Source organism: Panulirus ornatus, chromosome 29 (assembly GCF_036320965.1).
Source record: "Panulirus ornatus isolate Po-2019 chromosome 29, ASM3632096v1, whole genome shotgun sequence".
Classification (NCBI taxonomy): domain Eukaryota; kingdom Metazoa; phylum Arthropoda; class Malacostraca; order Decapoda; family Palinuridae; genus Panulirus; species Panulirus ornatus.
This window is the reverse complement of record NC_092252.1, coordinates 20,903,414-20,913,413: the sequence shown is the minus strand read 5'-3', so window position 1 is coordinate 20,913,413 and position 10,000 is coordinate 20,903,414. Positions and strand designations below refer to the sequence as shown.

Sequence of the window (10,000 nt, the reverse complement as noted above, 5' to 3'; positions counted from 1 at the left end):
TAACAATCTTACTTCTTCATCCCACCACTCACTACCCTTTCTTATATGCCTACCTCCCATTTTTCTCATGCCACAAGCATCTTTTCCACAAGCCATCACTGCTTCCTTTAATACATCCCATTCCTCCCCACTCCCCTTACGTCATTTCCTCTCAACTTTTTCAATTTTGCACTCAATGTCTCCTAGGACTTCCTCACACAAGTCTCCTTTCCGAGCTCACTTACTCTCACCACTCTCCTCACCCTAGCATTCTCTCTTCTTTTCTGAAAACTACTAAACTTCGCCTTCGCCTCACTAAGATAATGATCAGACATGCCTTCCAGTTGCCCCTCTCAGCATATCAACATCCAAAAGTCTCTTTCACGCGCCTATCAATTAACACGTAATCCAATAATGCTCTCTGGCCATCTCTCCAACTTACATACTTATACCTATGTATATCTGTGTTTCTAAGCGAAGGATTCCCAATCACCACTCCTATTTCAGTACGCAAATCCACAATCTCCTCACCATTTGTATTTACAACACTGAACACCCCATGTACACCAATCATACCCTCAACTATCACATTCCTCACCTTTGCATTCAAATCACCGATCACCATAACCCGGTTTCGTATATGAAAGCTGCTCCCAAAACACTTGCCTCTCATGATCTTTCTTCTCATGACCAGTTGCATAATCACCGATAATCACCCATCTTTCTCCATCCACTTTCAGTTTCACCCATATCAATCTTGAGTATATTTTCTTGCACCCTGCTACATGCTTCCACAACTCCTGCTTCAGGAGTAGTGCTACTCCCTCCTTTGCTCTTGTCCTCTCACCAATCCCTGACTTTACTCCTAAGGCACTCCCAAACCACTCTTCCCATTTCCCCTTGAGCTTCGTTTCACTTAGAGCCAAAACATTCAGGTTCCTTCCCTCAAACATACTACCCATCTCTCCTCTTTTCTCATCTTAATTACATCCACACACATGTAGACACTCCAATCTGAGTCTTCGAGGAGGATGAGCACTCCCCGCATTACTCCTTCTTCTGTTTCCTCTTTTAGAAAGTTAAATATAAGGAGGGGAGGTTTTCTAGTCCCCTGCTCCTGTCCCCTTTAATCACCTTCTAAGACAAGCGGGGAATACGGGGTAAATATTCTTTCTCCCCTATCTCCAGGGATAGGGGAGAAAGACTCTTTAAGTATATCTTCAGGTATTAAGATGTAATTCTAAGACTACAAACACTCTCAATATGCATGTGACCCATCAAAAGTTGCGTACACTGGCCTTAAGGGGGTCGAACCCTCGACATCCGCGTTATTAGCACGGCGCTCTAACCAACTTAGCTAACGGGCCGATAAAGATGGTTCCCAAGATTGTATAACTTCATTCCAGTGCAGCAAACACACATATACACGCACACACACACACACACACACACACACACACACACACACACACACACACACACTGGAAAAGAAGATAATGTTTTACGGTTTTAATAACCAATGTTACATGACAGTTTACAGTCGTAACTATCATATGTACAGAAGGCTGCAGGTGACCATCATATGTACAGAAACCTCCAGGTAACCATCATATGTACAGCAGGCACCAGGTAATCATCATATGTATAAGAGGCACCAGGTAACCATCATATGTACTAGATACTAGATGTAAACATTATATATACCGGATGCTCCTGGGAACCTTCATACAAGCAGCTGCCTCCAGGTACAGGAGACTCGTCCTTTACGATTCGCCGAATCCCTTCAGAGAATGTTTAAGAATTCCAGCTGTCTGTTGGCAAATATTAGAATTGCTTTCAGACTTATGGATAAGGAAATATTCAACAAGTTGTTCATAACCTACAAAAACACTAAAACTGCAATATGCTTCCCAGGGTTGTTCACCGCACATAAAGAAACACAACGAGCCAATGGAGAAGGTCCAGAAGAAGGAAAACAAGCACGGTACCAGCATTAAGAGTTTAGTTAAAGAGAAAGCTCAGAGGCTTTACATTAGTCTATCATGAGCGAAAGAAGAGTGAGGAGTGATCTGATCACAACCTAGAAGTTTCTAAACCAGTGTGATGTCGTCAACAGTGTACAGTTCTTCGAAGGATCTAGGGATAGAACAACCAGAGGTCATAACATGTAATTAAGCAATGTACTTGTTCAAAGATATATGAATAAGTACTTTAACAGTATGAGAGTGGTGGAGAAATGGAACAGACTAAATGAGGAAATAGTAAATGTGGTCAACTTACAGAAAACCAAAAATCTTTATGATAGTGGAAAAGATTTAAGAGATGGGTTGTTTGGTCAGTTGTTTGGCCTTTAGACTTTCAACTGCCACGGTCATTAAGGCCGACAACGTCATAATATACTGAAATACCAATAAATCATTAACAACTTCTTCAGGTGTTAAGACCTAATTTTAAGACCACATACACTCTCACTATGCATGTTGTACATCAAAAATTGTATACATTGGCCCGTAAGGGGGTCGAACCCTCGACATCCGCGTTATTAGCACGGCGCTCTAACCAACTGAGCTAACGGGCCGATAAAGATGGTTCCCAAGATTGTATAACTCCCTCCTAGTACAGCACACACACACACACACACACACACACACACACACACACACACACACACACACACACTAGGAAAGAAAATAATGATTTACGGTTGTAACAACTAATGTTACTTGACAGTTTACAGTTGTCATCTGTGTGTGTGTGTAATCACCTATTTGTACTGTACGGGAAGGAAGTTTACACTGTTGGGGCCCCATCTCCTGAACATCCTCTCCTGTCATACGACTTTAAATGAAATCTCTCTTTGCTGTCTTCATTTAATATACACTCTTTCACTTTATTCCATTCATCCAACTTTCTTATACTATAAAAGTATTTCTCTACATATTTCATACCAAATCCTATGCTTAATTTCATGTTGTTCTCTGGTCCTATTATGAAAGAAGTGTCAACCGTTTACTTCATCAGTTTGGTAAAAGAAGTTGTATGTTGTGATCAGGTCACGCCTATCTTTTCTCTCATCCACGTTGGACATATATTAGGAATCAAAGTTTTCTCTGTGATTCTGCTTTGTTGATACTGGTAACGTCCTTGTTGTCTTCCTCTGCACCACCTCTATTAGCTTTATGTGTTTTTTAGGCGTTGTTACTTCAAAATACTCACTCCACCTCCTCACTTCATCACCACTTGTGATTAACTCCCCATAAGCCCCCTTCACCGATGTTCCCATTTCTTCTCTTGTCTTAGGCACTTTATTTGCCTCCTTCCAAAATATCCTTTTATTCTCCCTAAAGTTTAACGATACTCTCTCATTTCCCTCTTTTTCACCTCTTGCACCTTTCTCTTGACCTCCTGCCCCTTTCTTTTATACATCTCCCAGTCATTTGCACCACTTCACTGCAAAAATCGTCCAAACGTTTCTCTCTCTTCTCTTTCACTAACAATCTTACTTCTTCATCCCACCACTCACTACCCTTTCTTATATGCCTACCTCCCATTTTTCTCATGCCACAAGCATCTTTTCCACAAGCCATCACTGCTTCCTTTAATACATCCCATTCCTCCCCCACTCCCCTTACGTCATTTCCTCTCAACTTTATCAATTTTGCACTCAATCTTTCCTAGGACTTCCTAACAAAAGTCTCCTTTCCGAGCTCACTTACTCTCACCACTCTCCTCATCCCAACATTCTCTCTTCTTTTCTGAAAACTACTAAACTTCGCCTTCGCCTCACTAAGATAATGATCAGACATGCCTCCAGTTGCCCCTCTCAGCATATCAACATCCAAAAGTCTCTTTCACGCGCCTATCAATTAACACGTAATCCAATAATAATATCTGACCATCTCTCCTACTTACATACGTATATCTATGTATATCTGTGTTTCTAAGCGAAGGATTCCCAATCACCACTCCTTTTTCAGTGTGCAAATCCACAATCTCCTCACCATTTGTATTTACAACACTGAACACCCCATGTACACCAATTATACCCTCAACTATCACATTCCTCACCTTTGCATTCAAATCACCCATCACCATAACCCGGTTTCGTGTATCAAAGCTGCTCCCAAAACACTTGCCTCTCATGATCTTTCTTCTCATGACCATTTGCATAATCTCCGATAATCACCCATCTTTCTCCATCCACTTTCAGTTTCACCCATATCAATCTTGAGTATATTTTCTTGCACACTGCTACATGCTTCCACAACTTCTGCTTCAGGAGAAGTGCTACTCCCTCCTTTTCTCTATTCCTCTCACCAATCCCTGACTTTACTCCTAAGGAACTCCCAAACCACTCTTCCCATTTACCCTTCAGCTTCGTTTCACTTAGAGCCACAACATTCAGGTTCCTTCCCTCAGACATACTACCCATCTCTCCTCTTTTCTCATCTTAATTACATCCAAACACATGTAGACACTCCAATCTGAGTCTTCGAGGAGGATGAGCACTCCCCGCATTACTCCTTCTTCTGTTTCCTCTTTTAGAAAGTTAAATATAAGGAGGGGAGGTGTTCTATTCCCCTGCTCCTGTCCCCTTTAATCACCTTCTAAGACAAGCGGGGAATACGGGGTAAATATTCTTTCTCCCCTATCTCCAGGGATAGGGGAGAAAGACTCTTTAAGTATATCTTCAGGTGTTAAGATGTAATTCTAAGACTACAAACACTCTCAATATGCATGTGACCCATCAAAAGTTGCGTATACTGGCCCTTAAGGGGGTCGAACCCTCGACATCCGTGTTATTAGCACGGCGCTCTAACCAACTGAGCTAACGGGCCGATAAAGATGGTTCCCAAGATTGTATAACTCCATCCTAGTACAGCACACACACACACACCCACACACACACACACACACACACACACACACACACACACACACACACACACACATACACACTGGAAAAAAAGATAACGTTTTACGGTTTTAATAACCAATGTTACATGACAGTTTACAGTCGTAACCATCATATGTACAGGAGGCTGCAGGTGACCATCATATGTACAGAAACCTCCAGGTAACCATCATATGTACAGCAGGCACCAGGTAATCATCATATGTATAAGAGGCACCAGGTAACCATCATATGTACTAGATACTAGATGTAAACATTATATATACCGGATGCTCCTGGGAACCTTCATACAAGCAGCTGCCTCCAGGTACAGGAGACTCGTCCTTTACGATTCGCCGAATCCCTTCGGAGAATGTTTAAGAATTCCAACTGTCTGTTGGCAAATATTAGAATGGCTTTCAGACTTATGGATAAGGAAATATTCAACAAGTTGTTCATAACCTACAAAAACACTAAAACTGCAATATGCTTCCCAGGGTTGTTCACCGCACATAAAGAAACACAACGAGCCAATGGAGAAGGTCCAGAAGAAGGAAAACAAGCACGGTACCAGCATTAAGAGTTTAGTTAAAGAGAAAGCTCAGAGGCTTTACATTAGTCTATCATGAGCGAAAGAAGAGTGAGGAGTGATCTGATCACAACCTAGAAGTTTCTAAACCAGTGTGATGTCGTCAACAGTGTACAGTTCTTCGAAGGATCTAGGGATAGAACAACCAGAGGTCATAACATGTAATTAAGCAATGTACTTGTTCAAAGATATATGAATAAGTACTTTAACAGTATGAGAGTGGTGGAGAAATGGAACAGACTAAATGAGGAAATAGTAAATGTGGTCAACTTACAGAAAACCAAAAATCTTTATGATAGTGGAAAAGATTTAAGAGATGGGTTGTTTGGTCAGTTGTTTGGCCTTTAGACCTTTCAACTGCCACGGTCATTAAGGCCGACAACGTCATAATATACTGAAATACCAATAAATCATTAACAACTTCTTCAGGTGTTAAGACCTAATTTTAAGACCACATACACTCTCACTATGCATGTTGTACATCAAAAATTGTATACATTGGCCCGTAAGGGGGTCGAACCCTCGACATCCGCGTTATTAGCACGGCGCTCTAACCAACTGAGCTAACGGGCCGATAAAGATGGTTCCCAAGATTGTATAACTCCCTCCTAGTACAGCACACACACACACACACACACACACACACACACACACACACACACACACACACACACACACACACACACACACACACACACACACACACACACACACACACACACACACTAGGAAAGAAAATAATGATTTACGGTTGTAACAACTAATGTTACTTGACAGTTTACAGTTGTCATCTGTGTGTGTGTGTGTAATCACCTATTTGTACTGTACGGGAAGGAAGTTTACACTGTTGGGGCCCCATCTCCTGAACATCCTCTCCTGTCATACGACTTTAAATGAAATCTCTCTTTGCTGTCTTCATTTAATATACACTCTTTCACTTTATTCCATTCATCCAACTTTCTTATACTATAAAAGTATTTCTCTACATATTTCATACCAAATCCTATGCTTAATTTCATGTTGTTCTCTGGTCCTATTATGAAAGAAGTGTCAACCGTTTACTTCATCAGTTTGGTAAAAGAAGTTGTATGTTGTGATCAGGTCACGCCTATCTTTTCTCTCATCCACGTTGGACATATATTAGGAATCCAATTTTTCTCTGTGATTCTGCTTTGTTGATACTGGTAACGTCCTTGTTGTCTTCCTCTGCACCACCTCTATTAGCTTTATGTGTTTTTTAGGCGTTGTTACTTCAAAATACTCACTCCACCTCCTCACTTCATCACTACTTGTGATTAACTCCCCATAAGCCCCCTTCACCGATGTTCCCATTTCTTCTCTTGTCTTAGGCACTTTATTTGCCTCCTTCCAAAATATCCTTTTATTCTCCCTAAAGTTTAACGATACTCTCATTTCCCTCTTTTTCACCTCTTGCACCTTTCTCTTGACCTCCTGCCCCTTTCTTTTATACATCTCCCAGTCATTTGCACCACTTCACTGCAAAAATCGTCCAAACGTTTCTCTCTCTTCTCTTTCACTAACAATCTTACTTCTTCATCCCACCACTCACTACCCTTTCTTATATGCCTACCTCCCATTTTTCTCATGCCACAAGCATCTTTTCCACAAGCCATCACTGCTTCCTTTAATACATCCATTCCTCCCCCACTCCCCTTACGTCATTTCCTCTCAACTTTTTCAATTTTGCACTCAATCTTTCCTAGGACTTCCTCACACAAGTCTCCTTTCCGAGCTCACTTACTCTCACCACTCTCCTCACCCCAACATTCTCTCTTCTTTTCTGAAAACTACTAAACTTCGCCTTCGCCTCACTAAGATAATGATCAGACATGCCTCCAGTTGCCCCTCTCAGCATATCAACATCCAAAAGTCTCTTTCACGCGCCTATCAATTAACACGTAATCCAATAATGCTCTCTGGCCATCTCTCCTACTTACATACGTATACCTATGTATATCTGTGTTTCTAAGCGAAGGATTCCCAATCACCACTCCTTTTTCATTACGCAAATCCACAATCTCCTCACCATTTGTATTTCCAACACTGAACACCCCATGTACACCAATTATACCCTCAACTATCTCATTCCTCACCTTTGCATTCAAATCACCCATCACCATAACCCGGTTTCGTGTATGAAACCTGCTCCCAAAACACTTGCCTCTCATGATCTTTCTTCTCATGACCAGTTGCATAATCACCGATAATCACCCATCTTTCTCCATCCACTTTCAGTTTCACCCATATCAATCTTTCATCCTGCTACATGCTTCCACAACTCCTGCTTCAGGAGTAGTGCTACTCCATCCTTTTCTCTTGTCCTCTCACCAATCCCTGACTTTACTCCTAAGGCACTCCCAAACCACTCTTCCCATTTACCCTTGAGCTTCGTTTCCCTTAGAGCCAAAACATTCAGTTTCCTTCTCACAAACATACTACCCATTTCTCCTCTTTTCTCATCTTAATTACATCCACACACATGTAGACACTCCAATCTGAGTCTTCGAGGAGGATGAGCACTCCCCGCATTACTCCTTCTTCTGTTTCCTCTTTTAGAAAGTTAAATATAAGGAGGGGAGGTTTTCTAGTCCCTGCTCCTGTCCCCTTTAATCACCTTCTAAGACAAGCGGGGAATACGGGGTAAATATTCTTTCTCCCTTATCTCCAGGGATAGGGGAGAAAGACTCTTTAAGTATATCTTCAGTTGTTAAGATGTAATTCTAAGACTACAAACATTCTCAATATGCATGTGACCCATCAAAAGTTGCGTACACTGGCCCTTAAGGGGTCGAACCCTCGACATCCGCGTTATTAGCACGGCGCTCTAACCAACTGAGCTAACTAGCCGATAAAGATGGTTCCCAAGATTGTATAACTCTATCCTAGTACAGCACACACACACACACATACACACACACATACACACACACACACACACACAAACACACACACACAAACACCACACACACACACACACACACACTGGAAAAGAAGATAATGTTTTACGGTTTTAATAACCAATGTTACATGACAGTTTACAGTCGTAACCATCATATGTACAGGAGGCTGCAGGTGACCATCATATGTACAGAAACCTCCAGGTAACCATCATATGTACAGCAGGCACCAGGTAATCATCATATGTATAAGAGGCACCAGGTAACCATCATATGTACAGCAGGCACCAGGTAATCATCATATGTATAAGAGGCACCAGGTAACCATCATATGTACTAGATACTAGATGTAAACATTATATATACCGGATGCTCCTGGGAACCTTCATACAAGCAGCTGCCTCCAGGTACAGGAGACTCGTCCTTTACGATTCGCCGAATCCCTTCGGAGAATGTTTAAGAATTCCAACTGTCTGTTGGCAAATATTAGAATGGCTTTCAGACTTATGGATAAGGAAATATTCAACAAGTTGTTCATAACCTACAAAAACACTAAAACTGCAATATGCTTCCCAGGGTTGTTCACCGCACATAAAGAAACACAACGAGCCAATGGAGAAGGTCCAGAAGAAGGAAAACAAGCACGGTACCAGCATTAAGAGTTTAGTTAAAGAGAAAGCTCAGAGGCTTTACATTAGTCTATCATGAGGGAAAGAAGAGTGAGGAGTGATCTGATCACAACCTAGAAGTTTCTAAACCAGTGTGATGTCGTCAACAGTGTACAGTTCTTCGAAGGATCTAGGGATAGAACAACCAGAGGTCATAACATGTAATTAAGCAATGTACTTGTTCAAAGATATATGAATAAGTACTTTAACAGTATGAGAGTGGTGGAGAAATGGAACAGACTAAATGAGGAAATAGTAAATGTGGTCAACGTACAGAAAACCAAAAATCTTTATGATAGTGGAAAAGATTTAAGAGATGGGTTGTTTGGTCAGTTGTTTGGCCTTTAGACCTTTCAACTGCCACGGTCATTAAGGCCGACAACGTCATAATATACTGAAATACCAATAAATCATTAACAACTTCTTCAGGTGTTAAGACCTAATTTTAAGACCACATACACTCTCACTATGCATGTTGTACATCAAAAATTGTATACATTGGCCCGTAAGGGGGTCGAACCCTCGACATCCGCGTTATTAGCACGGCGCTCTAACCAACTGAGCTAACGGGCCGATAAAGATGGTTCCCAAGATTGTATAACTCCCTCCTAGTACAGCACACACACACACACACACACACACACACACACACACACACACACACACACACACACACACACACACACACTAGGAAAGAAAATAATGATTTACGGTTGTAACAACTAATGTTACTTGACAGTTTACAGTTGTCATCTGTGTGTGTGTGTAATCACCTATTTGTACTGTACGGGAAGGAAGTTTACACTGTTGGGGCCCCATCTCCTGAACATCCTCTCCTGTCATACGACTTTAAATGAAATCTCTCTTTGCTGTCTTCATTTAATATACACTCTTTCACTTTATTCCATTCATCCAACTTTCTTATACTATAAAAGTATTTCTCTACATATTT

The 10,000-nt window shown here is 41.3% G+C and overlaps 4 non-coding genes across 4 annotated transcripts; all 4 read right to left on the bottom strand.

The window, feature by feature from the left end:
• Window positions 1-2,483: 2,483 nt before the first annotated feature.
• Window positions 2,484-2,557, bottom strand: TRNAI-AAU (transfer RNA isoleucine (anticodon AAU)). The gene has a single exon. It is a non-coding gene; the product is annotated as a tRNA-Ile (tRNA).
• Window positions 2,558-4,743: 2,186 nt separating this feature from the next.
• On the bottom strand, window positions 4,744-4,817 carry TRNAI-AAU (transfer RNA isoleucine (anticodon AAU)). Its single transcript has one exon. It is a non-coding gene; the product is annotated as a tRNA-Ile (tRNA).
• Window positions 4,818-5,961: 1,144 nt separating this feature from the next.
• On the bottom strand, window positions 5,962-6,035 carry TRNAI-AAU (transfer RNA isoleucine (anticodon AAU)). The gene has a single exon. It is a non-coding gene; the product is annotated as a tRNA-Ile (tRNA).
• A 3,512-nt stretch (window positions 6,036-9,547) lies between these two features.
• TRNAI-AAU (transfer RNA isoleucine (anticodon AAU)) lies at window positions 9,548-9,621 on the bottom strand. The gene has a single exon. It is a non-coding gene; the product is annotated as a tRNA-Ile (tRNA).
• Window positions 9,622-10,000: the final 379 nt, after the last annotated feature.